Source organism: Macrotis lagotis, chromosome X, assembly GCF_037893015.1.
Source record: "Macrotis lagotis isolate mMagLag1 chromosome X, bilby.v1.9.chrom.fasta, whole genome shotgun sequence".
Taxonomy (NCBI): Eukaryota; Metazoa; Chordata; class Mammalia; order Peramelemorphia; family Peramelidae; genus Macrotis; species Macrotis lagotis.
In genome coordinates this window covers 485,513,932-485,529,050 of record NC_133666.1, presented here as the reverse complement: position 1 = coordinate 485,529,050, position 15,119 = coordinate 485,513,932, and the positions used below count along the sequence as shown (strand labels likewise).

General features: G+C 35.8%; 1 protein-coding gene across 1 annotated transcript in view; it reads left to right on the top strand.

Annotated features, from left to right (window-relative positions):
- The window catches only part of RTTN (rotatin), a 290,369-nt gene that overhangs the window by 181,060 nt on the left and 94,190 nt on the right, over positions 1–15,119 (top strand). The gene's annotated exons all lie outside the window — the stretch shown is intronic.

Here is a 15,119-nt window from a genome sequence, read left to right as displayed (position 1 = left end):
TAATTTAAGAGCACAAATATAGGGACTTCTGGGGTGGAGCCAAGATGGTAACGTGAAGCTAACATGCTCCTGGAGCTTTTCCCTACCAAAGATAAATGAAGCTTCTACTCTGACATTGAAACTACAGATCCTAGCAAGAAAAAGAGAAGATCCAAAGATTTCAATGATAGATATCATGGAAGATCTTCAATGAAGGTCTGTCTCTTTGAAGGAAAGGGGGAAGTTAAGTCCAGGAGTTGGGAGAGTGGGAAAGCGAGCAGTAGACTCTTAGTTGCAGTGCAATCCAGATCCTGACAGCTTGACAACAGCAGTGGTCCTGCTGCAAGTGGTCCTAGACAAGCCATCTCTGAGGATCCCAACCCCAAACAAAGTCTGAACCCTGGGAACACTGGGGCAAAAGACAGGACTGGGTAAGGAACAAACTTCTGCAAAGTCAGAACCTAGACATAAAGGAGGAAAAAAAATCTCTGCAAAGGTATGGCGTGGACTTCTTAGACAATATCTTGGCCAATGACAAGCCAGGGAATCAGACCCCAACCCCAACAAAAAAACCCCCAAAACAACTTGGATCTATACCCCTTATACCCCAGAAGCAGAACTGAAACAACAAAGATGAGCATAAAAAATCTAAGAGTGCTCACCATAAGCTACTTTATTTTTTTAATTTATTTTTATTAAAGATATTATTTGAGTTTTACAATTTTCCCCCAATCTTGCTTCCCTCCCCCACCCCCACCCCACAGATAGCACTCCATCAGTCTTTACTTTGTTTCCCTGTTGTACCTTGATCCAAATTGGGATGTGATGAGAGAGAAATAATATCCTTTAAGAAGAGAAGTCTAAGAGGTAACAAGATCAGACAATGAGATATCTGTTTTTTTCCTAAATTAAAGGGAATAGTCCTTGCACTTTGTTCAAACTCCACAGCTCCTTATCTGGATACAGATGGCATTCTCCTTTGCAGACAGCCCAAAATTGTTCCCGATTGTTGCACTGATGGAATGAGCAAGTCCTTCAAGGTTGATCATCACTCCCATGTTGCTGTTAGGATGTACAATGTTTTTCCTGGTTCTGCTCATCTCACTCAGCATCAGTTCATGCAAATCCCTCCAGGCTTCTCTGAAATCCCGTCTCTCCTGGTTTCTAATAGAACAATAGTGTTCCATGACATACATATACCACAGTTTGCTAAGCCATTCCCCAATTGAAGGACATTTACTTGTTTTCCAATTCTTTGCCACCACAAACAGGGCTGCTATAAATATTTTTGTACAAGTAATGTTTTTACCCTTTTTCATCATCTCTTCAGGGTATAGACCCAGTAGTGGTATTGCTGAGTCAAAGGGTATGCACATTTTTGTTGCCCTTTGGGCATAGTTCCAAATAGCTTTCCAGAAGGGTTGGATGAGTTCACAGCTCCACCAACAGTGTAATAGTGTCCCAGATTTCCCACAGCCCTTCCAACAATGATCATTATCCTTCCTGGTCATATTGGCCAATCTGAGAGGTATGAGGTGGTACCTCAGAGAAGCTTTAATTTGCATTTCTCTAATAATTAATAATTTAGAGCATTTTTTTTCATATGGCTATGGATTGCTTTGTTCTCCTCATCTGTAAGTTGCCTTTGCATATCCTTTGACCATTTGTCAATTGGGGAATGGCTTTTTGTGTTAAAAATATGACTCAGTTCTCTGTATATTTTAGAAATGAGTCCTTTGTCAGAATCATTAGTTGTAAAGATTGTTTCCCTATTTACTACATTTCTTTTGATCTTGGTTACATTGGTTTTATCCGTACAAAAGCTTTTTAATATAATGTAATCAAAATCATCTACTTGGTTTTTGGTGATGTTCTCCAACTCTTCCTTAGTCATAAACTTCTCCCCTTTCCATAGATCTGACAGGTAGACTAGTTCTTGATCTTCTGATTTGCTTATAATATTGTTTTTTATGTCTGTGTCCTGTAATCATTTGGATCTTATCTTGATAAAGGGTGTTAGGTGTTGGTCTAATCTAAGTTTCTTCCATACTAACTTCCAATTATCTCATCAATTTTTATCAAAGAGGGAGTTTTTATCCCAATGGCCAGATTCTTTGGGTTTTAACAAACAGCAGATTACTATAATCATTTCTTGCTTTTACACCTAGTCTATTCCACTGGTCCACCACTTAGCCAATACCAAACAGTTTTGATGACTGATGCTTTATAATATAATTTTAAATCAGGTTGGGCTAAGCCACCTTCTTTTGCACTTTTTTTTCATTAAGCTCCTGGTAATTCTTGACTTTTTATTTCTCCATATGAATTTACATACAATTTTTTCTAACTTGTTAAAGTAATTTTTTGGAATTTTGATTCGTAGGGCACTTAAACAGATCGTTTAGTTTTGGTAGAATTGTCATTTTTATTATATTAGCTCTACCTATCCATGAGCAGTTGATATTTGCCCAGTTATTTAAATCTGATTTAATTTGTGTGAGAAGTGTTTTATCATTGTTTTCAAAAAGATTCTGAGTCTGTCTTGGCAAATAGACTCCCAAATATTTTATATTGTCTGAGGTTGCTTTGAATGGGATTTCTCTTTCTAGCTCTTCCTACTGTATCTTGCTAGACACATATAGAAAAGTTGAGGATTTATGAGGGTTGATTTCATAACATGCAACTTTGCTAAAATTGCTAATTGTTTCCAGTAGTTTTTTGGATGATTTCTTGGGATTCTCTAGGTAGACCATCATGTCATCTGCAAAGAGTGAGAGTTTTGTCTCTTCCTTCGCAATTCTAATTCCTTCAATTTCTTTTTCTTCTCTAATTGCTGATGCTAACATTTCTAATACAATATTGAATAGTAGTGGTGATAACAGGAACCCTTGTTTCACCCATGATCTTACTGGGAATGCCTCTAGTCTCTCCCCATTGAATATAATGCTTGTTGATGGTTTCAGATAGATACTGCTAATTATTTTAAGGAACAGTCCATTTATTCCTACACTCACTAATGTTTTTAATATGAATGGATGCTGCATTTTGTCAAAAGCTTTTTCTCAGCATCTATTGATATGATCATATGATTTCTGATATGTTTGTTTTTGATATAATTGAGTATACTAACAGTTTTCCTAATATTGAACCAACCCTGCATTCCTGGAATAAATCCTACTTGATCATAATGTATTATCGTAGTAATGACTTGTTGTAATCATTTTGCTAAGATTTTATTTAGGATTTTTGCATCTATATTTATCAGGGAAATAGGTCCATAATTTTCTTTCTCTGTTTTAACTCTTCCTGGTTTAGGTAACAGTACCATATTGGTTTCATAGAAAGAGTTAGGCAGAGTTCCATCTTTCCCTATATTTCCAAAGAGTTTATATAGGATTGGAACCAATTGTTCCTTAAATGTTTGGTAGAATTTACTTGTGAATCCATCAGGCCCTGGAGATTTTTTTTTAGGGAGTTCAATGATTGCGCGTTGAATTTCTTTTTCTGAGATAGGGTTGTTTAGGTATTTAATCTCTTCTTCATTTAACCTGGGCAACTTACATTTTTGTAACTATTCATCCATTTCACTTATATTATCAAATTTATTGGCATAGAGTTGGGCAAAATAATTTCGAATTATTACTTTAATTCCCTCCTCATTGGTGGTGAGTTCACCTTTTTTATTTATGATCCTAGCAATTTGGTTTTCTTCTTTCTTTTTTGTAATCAAATTGACCAGAGGTTTATCAATTTTATTGGTTTTTTCATAATACCAACTTTTGGTTTTATTTATTAATTTAAATTTTTTTTTGTTTTCGATTTTATTGATTTCTCCTTTAATTTTTAGAATTTCTAATTTGGTATTTAACTAGGGATTTTGATTTGTTCTTTCTCTATTTTTTTAAGTTGCATGTTTAGTTCATTGATTTCCTCTTTCTCCAATTTATTCATGTAAGCATTTAGAAGTATAATATATCCCCTGAGAGTCGCTTTGAATGAATCCATAGGTTTTGGTATGTTGTTTCATTATTATCATTATCTAGGATAAAATGGTTAATTCTTTCTATAATTTGTTTTTTGGTCCACTCATTTTTTAAAATGAGGTTATTTAGTTTCCAATTTGTTCTGGGTCTGTATCTCCTTGGCCTAGTATTACATATGACTTTTATTGCATTGTGATCTGAGAAAGATGTATTCACTATTTCTGCTTTTCTGCAGTTGATCATTAGGTTTTTATGTCCTAGTACATGGTCAAGTTTTGTTTAAGTTCCATGTACTGCAGAGAAAAAGGTATATTCCTTTCTATCTCCATTCAGTTTCCTCAATAAGTCTACCATATCTAATTTTTCTAACAATCTATTTACCTCCTTAACTTCTTTCTTGTTTATTTTATGATTCAATTTATCTAGATCTGAGAGTGGGAGGTTGAGGTCTCCCATTAGTAGAGTTTTGCTGTCTATGTCTTCCTGTAGTTCTTTCAGCTTCTCCTCTAAGAATTTGGGTGGGGTCCCACTGGGTGCATATATACTCAATATTAAAATGACTTTATTGTCTGTGGTACCTTTTAAGGAGGATAAAGTTTCCTTCCTTATCTCTTTTAAAGCTATCTATTTTTGCTGCTCCTTTGTCTGAGATAAGGATTGCTACCCCTGCTTTTTTTACTTCAGCTGAAGCAAAATATATTTTGCTCCAACCTTTTACCTTTATATGTATCTCTCTGCTTCAAATGAGTTTCTTGTAAGCAACATATTATAGGATTCTGGTTTTTAATCCACTCTGCTATTTGCTTACGTTTTAAGGGAGAGTTTATCCCATTCACATTGAAGGTTATGATTACTAATTCTTTATTGTCCTCTGTGCTATCTTCCCTCTGTTTGTATTTTCCCCCTTCCCCCTCTTTATCCATATTCCCCAGTATTTTGTTTCTGAATAGCACCCCCTTCAGTGTGTTTGCCGTCCTACCCTCCCCTTTCTTTGCCCTTTCCCCTTTCCCTTTTTCCCTTTTTCCTTCACTCCCCTTCCCTTTCTCCATCCCCCCTCCCCTTTTCACCTTTTAATAAGTCACCTGAGTATGTGTAGGTTGACTTTAAGCCAAGTCTGATGAGAAGAAGTTTCAGGTATTTCTCCTCTGCTCCCTTCTTCCCTTCTATTACCATAGGTTTTTTTGTACCTCTTAGTGTAGTGAGATTTATCCCATTCAATCCCCTCCCTCATCCAGTCTCTTTCATGTCCCCCCTTTTTAAGGAGCTAGTGTTTTATAGATCATTCTATCTAAGTCATAGAAAATTCTGAGTGTCTGTCCCTTCTAGTTCAGTATATTCTATTGAATAGAGTCAAAATTCCTGAGAGTTATTAGAGTCTTTCTCCCAAGTGGGGTTAAAGCCAGTTACATCCCATTGGATAGCAGTCTCATGGATAGGTCATGAATGTGCATCATTTCTGGCTAGGCATATTCTCTCTTGTTAGAGTTACAATTCTCAAGATTTATGAGAATCTTTCCCCTCCCCCCCATGCTGGGATATAGCCAGTTTCAATTTACTGGATTGCATTTTTTTTTCCTTTTACCCCCCCCCCCCCTTAACCTTTTAATGTGTCTCTTGAACCTCCTGTTTGATGTCCAAATTTTCTGTTTATCTCTGGTCTTTTCATCAGAAATTTTTGGAATTCTTCCACTTCGTTAAATGTCCATCTTTTTCCTTGGAAGAGAAGGCTCAGCTTTGCAGGAAAGTAGATTCTTGGCTGCATTCCAAGCTCCCTTGCTCTTCGAAATATCTCGTTCCTGGTGCTTTGATCCCTTAATGTTGATGCAGCCAGGTCCTGTGTGATCCTTACTGTGGCTCCTTGATATTTAAATTGTTTCTTTCTGGCTGCTTGTAGGATTTTCTCCTTTATCTGATAGTTCTGGAGTTTGGCCACAACATTCCTTGGTGTTTTCATTTTAGGATCTTTTTCTGGTGGGGATCGATGTACTCTTTCAATAACTACTTTGCCCTCTGATTCCATGATATCAGGGCAGTTTTCCATCACTGGATCCTGTAATATTAAGTCCAGGCTTTTTTTTCTCTTCAATGTTTTCAGGAAATCCTATAATTTTCAGGTTGCCCCTCCTCGATCTATTCTCAAGGTCAATGGTTTTGTTGATGAGGCATTTTACATTTGCTTCTATTTTTTTCTATTTTTTTTGATTTTGTTTAACTGACTATTGCTGTCTCATGGAGTCATTAGTTTCTGTCCATTCATTTTTGCAGGGAGGAATTTTCTTCATTAACCTTTTGCAACTCCTTTTCCAGTTGGTCAATTCTACTTTTGAAAGAGCTTTCCATTTGACCAATTGAGGTTTTGAGAGATTTTTTTTTTTTGCATTTGCTCATTTGAGGATCTGAGAGAGTTATTCTCATTTTGTATTGGTCCAATTGATGATCTGAGGGATATATTCTCCCTTTGTATTTGTCCAATTGTACTTTCTAAGGTTTTGTTTTCTTGTTGCAAGGTATTAATTGTCTCTCCCAAATTTTTAAGCTCCTTCCTTATTTCTTCAAGGAAGTCTTTCTGTGTGGAGACCAGATTGTATTCTCAGAGGTTCTAGGTCTTTCTGAGTTAGGGTCTTTCCCTTAGAAGAATTTTTCTATGGATCCACGTTTCTGCTGACCCTTCTTAATTTAGCTAAGAATTTGAGTTGGGGGAGGGGCTGGTTCACCAGGGCTTGGGATCACTCAAGGCTTTACTTACTGAGTGCAGTTTCTCTGGCTGGCCTGTAGGAGGTGTTGGTTGCTTTCTCTGGAGTGTCTGTGACCTTGTAGGAGGCCTTCTTCCTTTGCTTGAAGGGAGGGGTTGGAGCTATTGAATTCTTTTGCCTTCAGTCAGTGGTGGGCTTTATCCTGGTCTGAGGTCATTCCTCAGCTGGGCTGGTTCTTCTGCTCACACACCTGGGCCTGAGGCAGGAGTAGGTTGCATTTGTTTGTTTGGGGAGGAGGTCTGAGCTGCAGTGGGACCAGAGGAGCCCAGGATGGTGTCTGCAGCTCTCCTCCACTAGAACTCTCCCCCCCCCCCCAGCCCTGTCCCCAAGCTCCAGGGGGACAGCCCCAACACCAGCGTCCCTGCTCCCCCGCTGACCCAAGCCCCTGTCATCCAGCCCCACCACCGATCCAGCAGGCCCTCAGACTCCCGGTTCCAATTCAGCTGTTAATCTGGTTGATCCAGGGCTGATCCTCCCTCTGAGCCCAGACTCACCTGCCCGAATTTGGCCAAAGCTGCTGCCGGAGACAAATCCTGAGGTAGATGTTGTTTTTCCTGGCTTTTCTTTCTGCGTTTTGTGGGTCAGATTTCTTTTAAGAGGTTTGTTTCATGTGATAGATGGGGAAGAGTTCAGGAGACTTTAGAACTGTGCCTGTCTTCTCTCTGCCATCTTGCCTGGAAGCTGTATAAGCTCTATAAGACAAAGATGATAACAATGCCATATCTAAAGAAGAAATGAGTGAAAAATCACTCATAGGGGACATATCAAACAGTCTATAAATTGGACTCAAATACAAAAGTTCTTCAAAGAGTTTAAGAAAGGATTTAAAAACCAAAGAAGAGAGGAAGAAAAAAATGGAAAAAAGAAATGAGTCATTCAAGATAATTATGAAACTTTGACCAGAGAATTCAGCACCTTTAAAAAGGAAGCACAAAAAGTAATTGAAGAAAATAAACCCTAAAAATTAGAATTGTACAAGTAGAAACTGATGAATCTACAAGACTATAAAGATTCCATCAAACAAAATAAAAAGACTGAAAATATTGAAGAAAATGGAAAGTACCCTTTAAGAAAAAAAAAAACCTGGAAAATAGATCCAAGAGAAATAATCTATGAGTCATTGGACTACTAGAAAGTCTAGATAAAAAAAAAAAGAACCTGGAAAATATCATGCTGGAAATTATAAGGGAAAAATGTCCAAATCTGCTAGAACAAAGAAACCATTGAAAGAATCTACAGAACCCCTCCAGAAGGACACCCAGGATAAAGATTCCAAGGGCTGTTGTAGCCAAATTCCAGGACTCTTAAGTAAAGAAGAGAATATTACAAGCACAAAAAGAAAACAATTTTAAACACAATCAAACTCACACAAGGATTTTTCAGCCTCAATACTGAAGGATCAGAAGACCTGAAATACAATATATCTGAGTGCAAAGGACCTGGGATTATAACCTAGAATATACTATCCTGCAAATTCAGTATATTCTATCAGGGAAAAAGACAGATGTCCAATGAAATTTAGGACTTCCAGAATTTCCTGACACAAAAACCAGAACTGAATGGAGAATTCAATTGCTAAATACATGACCTAAGAGTTGACTAAAAAGGTAAATGAAAAGGGAAAAGAAAAAAACAAAACAAATGTTGGTCAAGACCATCAAATTGTATTCATTCTTAAAAAGGAAGATATAACACTTCTAATTTTTTAGAGCTATACTTTTCTTAGAATACTTAAAGGATTGAATATAATTCAAGAGATTGGACTTGAAAGATATGGGCGTAGTTGGATCTTGTTTCTCCATTGCAGAGGCCCAAGATGACATCACTATGAGACAAAAAGCTCTAATGAAAGCATGGGTGTTAACTTTAAATTTAAGCATATCACTATCCCTTGATCTACTTTAATTCTGCTATGCTGACAAAGCTTAACACCTTGACTAATGAGGGTATCATAATGGGTAATCCTGAGTCAATGTCTCCCTTAACTTGAAATCATTTGTAGAGTTCTCAGGTGAGACCTTCAGAGTCTTCCAGTATTTAGAGATATTTAAGATTCTTATAGTTAATTCAATTGGGGTTTGACGTAATCCATGCTTCACTTAATAAGGGGTTAAGTACCCTGGTTGGGGAGGTGAGTGGGTAAAGTGGGAGAGAAAATAGGCCTGGGGGAGGGGAAAGTTCAAGAAATGATTTGCCTTGGGATGATACCTTGGCTCATGAGGAGGTTTGTGTGTCCTTGGAGGGTACTTGATACTTGAAGGGGTAAGGTAAAAAATGAATATAATTATAATTAGATGTAATTTGAAGCAATGCTGATAATCAAGCCATCAATCTCTGATGATAGTTTGAAGACAATGTGATCTTGACAAGCAATCAAATAATAAAACTAATTTATAATACCTGATTAATAGTACTACAGCATTAAATGACACCAGCTGAAGAGGCATAAAGATTTATAATTTTAGAGGGAAAGAAGGGAGAGTGTGAATGCTGGGTAAATTCTATTCAATATATTTGATCCAGAGAAGGAATAAGATACATTCCCATTTAGTTTAAAAAATTTATCCTAATCTACAGGGAAGGGGGTGGGGAGTGAAAGGGAAAGATAAGGGAAGAAGGGACTGATAAAAAGGAAGGCGAAGGTATAAGTGAAAACAAACTGAAAGTTAAATTTTAAAAGAACAGTTTAAGGGGAAAAGGAGTAAAATTTTGGTGAGGAAGAATAAGTGGAAAGGAAAGAGGAAAATACACATGTAGAAAGATAGCACAGAGGGAAATACATAACAAAATACATAAGAAGGAAGTTAAGAGGGTGGATAAAATTTTAGAAAACTTAGATATGAAAAACCACTGAAAAAACTTAATGGGCATAGAAAAGAATATGCTTTTTTCTTCGCAGTACATGGCACCTATGCCAAACTTGACCATGTACTAGGGCACAAAAACTTTATAGTCAAATGCAGAAAGGAAGAAATAATAATTACACACTTCTCAGATCATGAGACAATAAAAATTACATGTAGTAAAGGATCATGTTAAGTTAAACCAAAAACCAAGTGGAAATTAAACAGCTTCATCTTAAATAATGAGTGGATCAAACAGCAAATAATAGAAATAATCAATAATTATATCCAAAAAAGTGATAACCATGAGACATGATACCAAAATTTATGGGATACAACCAAGGCAGTTTTGAGGAGAAACTTTATATTTCTAAATGACTAAATAAAAAAAATAGAGAAAGAGGAGATCAATGAATTGGGTATACTACTAAAAAATAGTTCAATAGAAAAAGAACAAATAAAAGATACCTAATTAAATATCAAATTAGAATTTCTGAAAATCAAAGGAGAGAGTAATAAAACTGAAAGCAAGAAAACAACTGATCTTATAAATAAAAGGAACAGTTTGTTTTATAAAAAAGCCAATAAAATAGACAAACTTTTGGTTAATCTGATTTTTTTTAAAAAAAGCAGATAACCAAATTACCAGTATCAAAAATGAAAAGGGTGAACCTACCACTAGTAAGGAGTAAATTAAAGAGATAATTTGAGACTATTTTGCCTAACTGTATGTCAATAAATTGATAACCTGGGTGAAATGGATGAATATTTACAAAAATAGAAACTGCCCAAATTAACAGAAGAGGAAATCAATTACTTAAACAACCCCATTTCAGAAAAAGAAATTGAAGAAGCTATCAAGAAACTCAGTAAGAAAAAAGTCTCCGGATCCAGATGAATTTACAAGTGAATTCTACTGAACATTTAAGGAACAAGTAATTCCTAATTTACATAAACTATTTTAAAAATAGAAGGAATTTTGCCAAACTCCTTTTATTATACCAGCATGGTGCTGATACCTAAACCAGGAAGAACCAAAACAGACAAAGAAAAATAGCCCAGTCTTCCTAAGGAATATTGATGCAAAAGTCTTAAATAAAATTTTAGCAAAGCGATTACAGCAAGTTATCACTACGATGATAATCATGATTAGGTAGGATTTATACTAGGTAGGCAGGGATGGTTCCATATTAGAAAAAACACTGCACATAATTGAACATATCAATAGCAAAACCAACAAAAATCTTTTGCTCAATAATTGCTGAATAAACCTTTGATAAAATACAACATCTATTCCTGTTTAAAAACCCCTAGATAGTTTAGGAATAAATGGAGTTTTTCTTAAAATAATAAGCAGTATCTATCTAAAAATATTAACAAATATTATATGTAATGGAAATAAACTCAGATCATTTCCAATAAAATCAGGGGTGAAACAAGGATGCCTATTATCACCAATACTATTCAATAGTATTAGAAATGCTAACTAGCAATAAGGGAAGAAAAAGAAAATGAAGGAATCAGAATTGGCCATGAAGAAGCAAAACATTCATTCATTCTTTGCAGATGATATGATGGTATACTTAGAGAACCTGAGAAAGCCATCCAAAAAACTTCTTGAAATAGTTAACAAATTCAGCAGAGTACCAGGATTTAAAATAAACCCACATGAAACATGTATATGAATTTCATATATATGAATTTCTATAGATGAACAACAAAGCTCAAGATCAAAAGATAGAAAGAGAAATTCCATTTAAAGTAGCTATAGAAATCATTAAATACTTGGGAATCTACCTTCTAAGACAAACCCAGAAACTATATGGACACAATTATAAGGCACTTCTCACCCAAATAAATTCAGATCTAAATAATTGGAAAAATGTCAGTTGCTCATGGTTAGGTTGAGCTAATATAATGAAAATGACAATTCTACTCAAATTAAATTACTCATTCAGTGCCATACCATTCAAACTACCAAATAGCCCTTTTATTGAGCTAGAAAAAATAGTAATAAAATTCACGTAGAGCAACAAAAAGTCAAGAATAACATGGGAACTGGAGCAGTTAAGAGGCACAGTGGTGGGGCAGCTAGGTGGTGTAGTGGATAGAGCACTGGCCCTGGAGTCAGCAGGATCTGAGTTCAAATATGACCTCAGACATTTAATAATTAACTAGTTGAGTGACCTTGGGCAAGTGACTTAATCCTATTGCCTTAAATAAAGTTATTTTGAAAAAGAGGAGCAAGGGAACTGATAAAAAAAATGTAAAGGAACGTAGCCTATCTCTACCAGATCTAACACTTTACTGTAAAGCAGCAGTCAAAACTGCCTAGTACTGATTAAGAAATAGTAATGGATCAGGTGGATTAGCATGGGTTCAAAAGACAGAGTAGTAAGTGACAATAGTAATCTTCTGTTTAACAAACCTAAAGACATTAGCTTCTGTTATAAGAACTCTCTTTTTGACAAAAATTGCTGGGAAAACTGGAAAATATTATGGCAAATACTAAGCATACAGCCACATCTCACACCCTATACTAAAGTAAGGTCAAAATGTGTACAGGATTTAGACATAAAGGGCAACACCATAGATAAATTAATAGATCAAGAAGTTCTCTATCAGATCTAAAGAAAGGGGATAAATTTATGGCCAAACAAGAATTAAAGTACAATATAAACTTCAAAATGAATGATTTTTACTATATTAAATGAAAAGGGTTTTATACTAATAAAATCAATGCTGCCAAAATTAGATAGCAGATAACTGGGAAACAATTTTTACAACTGAGAGTTCTGATTATAGTTATCATTTCTAAAATATATAGGAAATTACATCAAATTTCATAAGGTTACAAGTCATTCCCCAACTGATAAATGGCCAAAGGATATGAATAGACAGTTTTCAAATGAAGAAATTAAAGCTATGTATAATCATGAAAAAATGCTTCAAATCATTATTGAATAGAGAAATGTAAAATAAACAACTATGAGCTATCTCCTCACACCTATCAGATTGGTCAATATGAGAAAAAGGGAAAATGATCAATGTTGGAGAGGGTATGGAAGGACTGGGACATTGATACATTTACTGGTGGAGTTCTTCATAGTTCTAAACCATTCTGGAGAACAATATGGAACTGTGCCCAAAGAGCAATAAAACTGATCATATCCTTTGACCCACCAATTCTAATTTTAAAACTATATCCCACATGTTCCAAAATATTCATAGCAGCTATTTTTGTTGTGACAAAGAATTGGAAATTGAAGTGATGCCCATCCTTTGGGAAATGGCTAAAGAAGTCATGGTGGGGCAGCTAGGTGGTGTAGTGGATAGAGCACTGGCCCTGGAGTCAGGAGTACCTGAGTTCAAATCTGGCCTCAGACACTTAATAATTAGCTAGCTATGTGACCTTGGGCAAGCCACTTAACTCCACTACCTTGGGGGAAAAAAAACCAAACCTTAAAAAAAGTTATAGTACATGAGTGTTATGAAATATTATTGTTCTATATAAGAATCTATAAATGGTCAGATTCTTTTATTAATATTTTATTTGTTTTCCAATTATATACAATAGTAGTTTCTACCAGTCTTCTTTTAAAGATTTTATTTATTTTGAGTTTTACAGTTTTTCCCCCTATTCTTGCTTCCCTCACCCCACCCCTCACAGAAGGCAGTCTATTAGTCTTTTCATTATTTCCATGGTATATACCAATCTAAGTTGAATGTGATGAGAGAGAAATCATATCCTTAAGGAAGAAAAATAAATTATAAGAGATAGCAAAATTACATAATAAGATAACTTTTTTTTTCCCCCTAAATTAAAGGTAATAGTCTTTGGTCTTTGTTTAAACTCCACAATTTTTTCTCTGGATACAAATGGTATTCTCCATCACAGACAGCCCGAAATTGTCCCTTATTATTGCACTGATGGAATGAGCAAGTCTGTCAAGGTTGATCATCACCCCCACACCACCATCAGGTTGCACAATGTTTCTGTTTCTGCTCATCTTGCTAAGCATCTGTTCATGCAAATCCTTCCATGCTTCCCTAAATTCCCATTCCCTCCTGGTTTCTAATGAATAGTGTTCCATGACATACATATACCATAGTTTGTTAAGATATTCCCCCATGCAGTCTTTTTCTTCCTGTAGCTCAACTTCTCTAAGATTTTAGATGCTATACCATGGGGTGCATACACATTTAGTATTGAAATTCATTGTCTATGGTACCTTTTAGGACAATATAGAGTCCTTCTTCATCTCTTTTAAATCTACCTATTGTTGCAGATGCTTTGTCTGGAATGAGGATTGCTACCCCCTGCTTTTTCCACTTCAGCCGAAGCATAATATATTTTGCCCCAACATTTTACCTTTACTCAGTATGTATCTCTCTGCTTCAAATGAGTTTCTTGTAAGAAGAATATTGTAGGATTCTGGTTTTTAATCCATTCTGCTATTCGCTTACATTTTTAAGGGAGGGTTCATCCCATTCACATTCAATATTATAATCAATACCTAATTTTTTATTGCCCTCCATGCCATCTTCCTTCTGTTTGCATTTTTCCCCTTTTTTTCCCTTTATCCATATTCTCCAGTGTTTTGTTTCTGAATACTGCCACCTTTCAGTGTGTTTGCCCTCTTATATCAATCCCTCCCCCCTTTCTTTCCCCTTTCCCTTTTCCCTTTCTTCCCTTCCTTCTGTTCCCCTTTTTTTCCCCCTCCCCTGTCCCCCCTCCCCTTTCCCCCTTTTAATGCTTGAAAGTTTAGATAAGTGTCTTAACTTGACTGAGTGTGTCCTAGTTAACTTTAAGCCAAGTCTGATGAGATGAAGATTCAGGTGGTTCTCATCTCCCTTCTTCCCCTCAATTATAATAGGCCTTTTTTACCTCTTGTTATAATGAAATTTACCCCATTCAGTCTCCTCCATCCTCCCATCTCCTTATTGTCCCCTTTTTAAAGGAGTTATTGCTTTTAAACCATTCTATCTGAGTCACAAAAAAGTTATGAATGTCTATCACTTCTGGCTAAGTATATTCTCTCAAATATAGTTACATTTCTCAAGAGTTTAGAGACTCTTTCTCCCAAGTGGGTATATAGCCAATTTCATCATATTGGATAGCAGTTTTGTTTTCTTTACCCTTATTTTTAAACCTTTTCATTTGTCTCTTGAGCTTTCATGTTTGATATCTAAGTTTTCTATTTAGCACTGCTCTTTTCATCTTGAAATCTTGGAAGTCTCCCATTTCATTAAATGTTCATCTTTTCCCCTGGAAGAGATCTTTGTCAGATAGTAGATTCTTGGCTGTATCCCAAGTTCCTTTGCTCTTCGGAATATCTCATTCCTGGCCCTTCAATCACTTAATGTTGCTGCAGCTTGCATAAACCTTACTGTATTTTTTTTTCTTTATGGCTGCTTGCAGGATTGTTTCTTTTATCTTATAGTTCTGGAATTTGGCCACAACATTCCTTAGTGTTTTCATTGTAGGATCTCTTTCCAGAGGGGAACGATGTATTGTTTCAATAACTATTTTGTCCTCTGGTTCCATGATATCAGGGCAG